At 41.4% G+C, this 7328-nt stretch overlaps 1 non-coding gene across 1 annotated transcript; it reads right to left on the bottom strand.

The window, feature by feature from the left end:
- Nucleotides 1–6284: 6284 nt before the first annotated feature.
- Nucleotides 6285–6442, bottom strand: LOC113652938. The gene has a single exon (XR_003442978.1). It is a non-coding gene; the product is annotated as a U1 spliceosomal RNA (small nuclear RNA).
- Between the last annotated feature and the right edge of the window lie 886 nt (nucleotides 6443–7328).

Here is a 7328-nt window from a genome sequence, read left to right as displayed (position 1 = left end):
CCAACCTTTTTTTCACCGCGGACCGGTCAATGTTTGAAAATAATACCGCGGCCCGCTGGGGGTGTTGGTTTGGGGGGTGGCGGCTATACAATTAAATTAAAATGAATAATTTTTATTTAATTGTATTTAAACATGACTTTTTAACTCACTACAACGCTAAATCAGTGAGAACCCTGAGCTTGTTTCTTTACAATGAGACGGTTCCATCTGGGGTAATAGGAGACAATGACACCCGAAGTGTGTCGCTTATGTCCAGTTTATTCCGTTGTTTTGTTTCGGTTGCCATCACTTCAGAAAACCCCGCTTCACACAGATAGCATGTCGGAAATGGCGATAGGGATGTAAGTGCTGTGGTGACAATCTCAGGATATTCCGTATACAATATACACGTACAACAAGCAGTGTTAAACATGACAAAGTACCGGTGAACAGAGAGAAGAGCGATACACACCTTCTCTCTCCACCAAAGCTACAACACCACTGCCGCTCGCAGCCGCTCAGCTCCAGACGTCACCTAAACCCGGCCCGATATCATGATATTTTGCGCATGCGCGGTATCGGTGCGGCTTTAGGTGACGTCTCTCAGCTCCGGGTTATTAACCTCTCGTCCATGGAAAGTCGCACAAACCCGAGAGAAATACACCACAGTAAATAAAATGGAAATAATTTAATGTTCCTTGGGCGGCCCGGTACCATTTTGTCCAGTATATCCAGTATACAGTATATCTGCATAACGCAGTCATGCCACAAACTCTCTCAGCACACGTTTCCTGGTTTCTTATATTGACACGAGCACCTTGTGAAGATCGTTTAACCTGCTCTCTTTCACTTCAGAATCAATTGGCCTCTTGACCCTCTGTGCTGGCGGGACATGCTCTTTGCACTACTGCAAGCACATCTGTTCTGTTTCTGGTGCTTGGCATGAAAGTGTTTAAACCATTTGATCTTGCGCATAATGCTGCCCTAGTAAGAGGTCAAGGCCTTTTGATGCCGCTACGGTTCAAAGCCATTGCTGGACTTCAGAGATGCACGAGAGCTGCACAAAGAGAGGAATATTAACGAGAATAAACAGACCAGACACATGTGATTTGGCATGAGAAGGTATGAAAGAATAAAGAGTAAACCTGGGAATTAGGAAGAAAGCAGACACGAACAACAAGTGGATTACTCAAGCATCGATGAAATAAAAAAAGAAACATTTATCAAAGCAATAAAAAAAAAACTTGACAAAAATAAGAGAAAGGGTAAGTAGAGGAAGATAAAGAAGGAACATAAAAGGAACTAACACACACAAAAAAAATAATCCATGCTTTTTTCTTTAAGAAATTACAATCAAAAGCAATCAGCTAATGGTTGTATTATATAAGTACAAGAGAAATAATTTGCTGAAGTATAACAGGAATAAAACCTCTTTTAAAATTGATGGCAGGAACATTTACTCTTCTTCATTTTATGACCCCATTGATGACTTTTTGTTTTGTTTGTGTGTTTTATTGATTACTTCAAAAACAGATTCATTCTAGTACCCTTGGGGTTTACTGGGCAGAAGAACCCCTATAGGAAGTTAAAGGCAGGGTCTGCGATTTTTGAAAGCCAATGTCGACATTTGAAATCACCAAAACAAACACGCCCCTAACGCAAATGGGTCCCACCCTTGTATTTATAGCTCCACCCACACATACATACGTAACCCAGGCGACTAACGGAAAGAAACGTGTCTTTATCATAGATGAAGGGAAGAACAATACGTTTGTAGATAAACAAACAAGCAAAAATGCCACACAAGCATAATGATGTAAAGGACAAAGGCATATATTAGTTCTGTGTAACAAAGCAAAACCAACGTTACTCACCTATCGAGAAGGAAAAAAGCGCCTCGGCGTCTTAAGTAAAGTCGGCCACATATTCACAGGTCGGAGTTTCCCGAGTCAATAACTCCTGAGCTAAACGCTGTTACTACACAAAACGCGGTTGTAGCTGCCTCTCTTTTGAAACACCTCTCTACTAGAGGTGTTATTTGTGTAGTAACAGCGTTTAGCTCAGGAGTTATTGACTCGGGAAACTCCAACCTGTGAATATGTGGCCGACTTCCTGCTCCTTCAGTTCTCTCCAGCGCTGGAAAGCTGATCCTATATTAACACCTCCTACTTCTTGTCCTTATCGTAAGTCTTTCTTCTTTTTCTTTCTTTGTTTTTATCCTCCAGGTCAATGTTAAAACCGCACTGAACACTCTCTCCGCTGCATATTGACAAGCCCCGCCCCTTTCTGCTCATTGGCTCCACGTTTGTTTTGATTTTTGTTTATTATTCGGCCCGACTCAGTTTTCTGAAGCATTTCTTAAAAATCTGAGACCCTGCCTTTAATAACCATATAGGAAAAAATATTTCAGCAGTGCAAACATCACTACAAGAGAAATTTGATAATAGGAACTAACTTGTGTGTGTGTGTGTGTGTGTGTGTGTGTGTGTGTGTGTGTGTGTGTGTGTGTGTTCTTTTTATAAAAAAAATGTAATTAGCAAATTGTTGTGGATTCTGGGGGAATAAATGCCACTGGAAGATTTGTGGTGGCAACCATAACTATGCTTTATTCTTTTTTTATTTTTAGTAGTGCAACTCTTTGTAGACATATTTGTATATTTTCTGTAATTTAGTCAGAACCTGAATGCAGTTAAAGGGAGCAGACTGCATGGTGAGTTACCTGCTTCTTCTCTGTAATGACGATGATTAATCTGAGGGGAGTGGCTCTTGACTCTGACATTTCCACCACCAGCTAATCTGCATTCATTAGGAGAGAACGCAGCGCCCTAATTACATCCCGGCCTCCTGTCTAACAGCGGAACAGTAGAGAGGGAACGAAAAGTCTATGTAAGAGGGCAGATGTTGATGACTCAGGTCTGAATTAGTGCTGAAGAACATCAAGCACATTAGCAGCAATGCTACGAGTTCAGTGCAGACCTCCAGAAACCTGCCAGCGCTGAACATTTAAATGCTTCTCTCTAACGAGCCCAAATGAATGAAAAGCGAACGAACAGGTACATAAAAATGACCCAGGACTTTTATGTTCCAGGTGAAAATCAAGCGACCGAACAGAAGACGTAGCTAAACCGGTTTTTAATGCCGTTGTGTTTCTTTTCATTTTGTAAAGAACAGCCGAGCCTCAGACCTAACATAAAACCAGCATGCTGTGAGTGGGTGTTTATTAACTTTTTATTCCTTCATCTGTGAACTTTAATAAGCTTCATTTGAGAGGTAAAACAATGCAAAGAGAAAACGTCTTTGGAAAAATTGGGTAAATGGGAAATTGGCTTTTTGTGTGTGTGTGTGTGTGTGTGTGTGTGTGTGTGTGTGTGAGCAATATACCTAAAACAAAGTAGAAAACAAACCCCAATCTAGCGAAGCTATCAGGAAAAGAAAACACAATCAACCAAGTCCGACTCAGTGGTGCAGCACAAAACCCTTTCCCTTGCCGATAGGCTAAACTTAACCCCCTTGATGTATTTGGTAATTATCTCTTCAGCTGAATCGGAGGTGTTAAATGCTAAAACGCTGTACAATAGAACTCCAGGATTAAAATCGCACCCACTACTCAAACCTCTTTAAATAATAAACGACCGACAATTAACACGATAAATCTTTTTCATTCGAGTTATGTGAACAGTTTCTGTTGCTAGCATGTCTGAGCTATAGGTCAATAAAAAAAATAGTGAGTAGTCAGAAGGCTTCATTTTATTGTCTAGGTCAAAATGTCCCAACAGGAAAACCACAGGAGGTCCATCGTCCAGGGGATTTGCTTTCTCAGGTGTGTGTAGTTTTGCTGTGTTTTAACTAGCATGCAAACATTGTCTGGCTTCTGTTAAAGACCCAAAACCTATTCTTCTTCTTCTTCTTCTTCTTCTTATTATTATTATTATTATTATTATTATTATTATTATTATTATTATTATTTGTAATGGGTCTGTCTGTGTTTTCCTTTGTTTCTGTCTGCTGTTTCTATCATTCCCTGCTGTTAATTGTTGGCCCCGCCCACTTATTTGATACCATGGACATTAATTGCACTCAATCTTTCCTCCAGGTGTGTTGTCTTTGTCTTTGATTGTCTCTGCTTTGTCATTGGTTCCCGTCACCTATATATTGTCCACTTCCCTGGCGTTAGTCGTTGTTGGTGTAGTATGTTGCTTACGTTGTTTACGTCTCTGTCCCGCTCAGTGTTCTGCCCTGTTTTGCCTGCTTATCCGTTGCTTGTTCCTTGTTTTTGTTTACTAAAAGTTCTAACTGCATTTGGAGCCTAACTCGCCTTTGTCTCATCATGACAATTATTATTATTATTATTATTACATATGGGGTACTGCTAATAAAAAGACACCCACCAGAAGCAAATCGAATAAAATATTACAGATAATGGGTTAACTTGCGTCAGATAGTGTTTGTGATGTGTTCGCAAAAGTTAGTCAGTATGCAGAAGATGTGAAACTACATCTATTTTGAAGAGACAAAAGTCCACATAATAGTACACGGAGCCGTAACCATAGCTACAGAGTTTTTTTTTTTCCATCACTTTATTGACACCCTTATCCACGGTGACTTACATTTTATTGAGCAATTCAGGGTTAAGGAAGCTTTTCTCAGGTGCCCAGCGTTCGCAGCTTGCTGGACCTCACAATCACCGATTGCTAGTACAATACTGTAATCACTAGGATTCCACATCCCAATACCACATAGCATACTTTAAAACGATGTGAAAGTCTTTTTTTTCGGATATAGCACCTTAGGAAAATGTAGTCAGTGCATGATACAGCCATGATACAGTCCCTGTGGAGCAGAGAGGATTAAGGGCCTTGCCCGAGGGCCCAATGGCACATCTTCGCAGTGCTGGAGCCTGAACCACCACCCTTCCTAAGCCACCACTGTCCAGAATGCTTTAGGACTACAGAAGAAACATGCATTAGCAGAGAAACACTTCCCTGCATCCCAAACCGTACAGAAATAAACTAAACATTTTTCCGTACTTTATCTGTGTGATATTGCTCATAATGCATGTGATGGGTCCTGGAACACAGGCTCGAATCTCTAAATTGTCCATGACTTGCCAAAACACAAGCAACATTTTTTGCCATCATTTTTTAGACAACCATCCAATCTTTTTTTCTTAATTTCTTTTCCTGCATTTTATGTAGTTTGATTTAAAACAAAAGTTGGCTCATGTTTTAATGCTTTTTTCTATTATATACTGAATATTGTAGAGAGGAAAGGTTTTTCCCTTTTGTTTTTTTCCCCACTCAAAAGCTTTTTGACATTAGAGAAAGAGACACAGTTCTTCTTTGCCTGATGCTTTTATGCTAAGCAACTTACAGCAGAATCCCGTCCAAGCCGAGCATCGCTCAAATACAGTAATTGAGTCTGTCTGCAGAGTGCAAAGCACTAAATAGTGTGACTGAGTTCATTCATTCATTCATTCATTTTCTACCGCTTATCCGAACTTCTCGGGTCACGGGGAGCCTGTGCCTATCTCAGGCGTCATCGGACGTCGAGGCAGGATACACCCTGGACGGAGTGCCAACCCATCACAGTGCACACACACACTCTCATTCACTCACACACTACGGACAATTTTCCAGAGATGCCAATCAACCTACCATGCATGTCTTTGGACCGGGGGAGGAAACCGGAGTACCCGGAGGAAACCCCCGAGGCACGGGGAGAACATGCAAACTCCACACACACAAGGCGAAGGCGGGAATCGAACCCCCAACCCTGGAGGTGTGAGGCGAACGTGCTAACCACTAAGCCACCGTGCCCCTGTGACTGAGTTCATGTATGGAAATGAGAGCAGCTCTGACGCAGGGTGAACGCCTTAAGATCGTTTGATATGCCATCTATGTTGGCACCGTACACGCACACGCTTTTAGACCTTGCGGCAATTTAGCATAGCCAACTATACTCCAAAGATTTAGGTTAAAGAACACAAATAACAACCAATCATCAAATATTTGGGATCACTCTGGCAGGCTTGTTGAGTGAGTGTGAGCATCTGGGTAATTTCAAGGAGCTTGCAAATTGGAGACAGGTGTGCATGATTAGTAGTCAGGAGACAGAATGGAGATATGGGTCATGTGACTTGTCATGGAAAGTGATTTGAGTGCATGGGCTGACTAACAATTCAGGAATATGGAGTTGCTGGGCGCTGACAATTCTTTAAGCTCAGGTTCAAGATGTTATGACAAAGAAATTAAGAAAAGATAAGATAAACCTTTATTTGTCCCACAATGGGAAATTTCTCAATAAAACAAGGGAGAGCATGAACGCAGTCCCTTACTATCAAAAATTATGCAGTCGAGGTTCCCATTCGCAAAGGTCAGCACAGCCCGAGTGCAATGTCCGAGCCTCGCTTTGGGCAAACTACTGTACCTCCTTGATCATGGTATTGCCCTTGCAAGGTAATTATGGTACACATGGTGCTTCTTCAAGGCTATATTTGAGGCATTTTATGCGCAGGGGAGGAAATAGATATTTTTAGTAACCTTGGTACTCAAACTCAAAATATACTTTCTTACCTACCATTTTCCAGTATGAATTTGTCAGGTAAAGAAAACAAGCTTTAGTCTGTCTATTGAGTCACATTATCGTCTCACAACTTCTGGGTGCCTGGTCCAATCCTGGGCTCTGGTGAGTTTCTCCTGTGTGACTCCTGCAGTTTTTTTTCCTCCTAGCTCTGAAAAACAAGCCAGTAGGTGACTTGGCTATGCTAAATTGCTTAAATGTGTGAACGAGTGTGTGGAGTTGTATGTGATGCCCTGGGATAGACTGGCAACCATCCATGGAGTATTCCCACCTTCACACTCAGTTTCCCCAGGACATGCTTCGGATCTAACGCAAATCCGTCCAGGTTGAAGCAGAAAAATGTCTCTACGCTCATTCTCAGCACGACGAGCGATGGTGTAGAAGCTAGTATTCAGAAGTAATGGTTGTAATTGGACTTCATAAAGGCACATAGCATTTTGCAATATGAGAAAGAATTAGAGTATTGATGGACTAATTTAAGGCAAGACACAACAGGTGAACACATTCATCTAAAATGCTGTCCAATGACTGGACGGCAGCAGAGACCGGCCTGAAAACAGGTGTAGACAATACAAATGAAAGCATATAACAACATAAACAAATGAAGACAAAGAAGAAGATCAACTTACACTGTGCCTGGAAAAAGATTAGCTCTCATCTCTTGTGCGCCTAAAAGATAACCTCCGTAGTAGGTCTATTAAAAACCGGCAAGTAAACGTAATCTATGTTGCAATTACGATGGGTCCTACATAATTACACAATAAACCAGC

Source organism: Tachysurus fulvidraco, chromosome 20 (genome assembly GCF_022655615.1).
Source record: "Tachysurus fulvidraco isolate hzauxx_2018 chromosome 20, HZAU_PFXX_2.0, whole genome shotgun sequence".
Taxonomy (NCBI): domain Eukaryota; kingdom Metazoa; phylum Chordata; class Actinopteri; order Siluriformes; family Bagridae; genus Tachysurus; species Tachysurus fulvidraco.
Note: the sequence above shows the minus strand (reverse complement) of the source record. Positions and strands in the feature narration are given on the sequence as shown.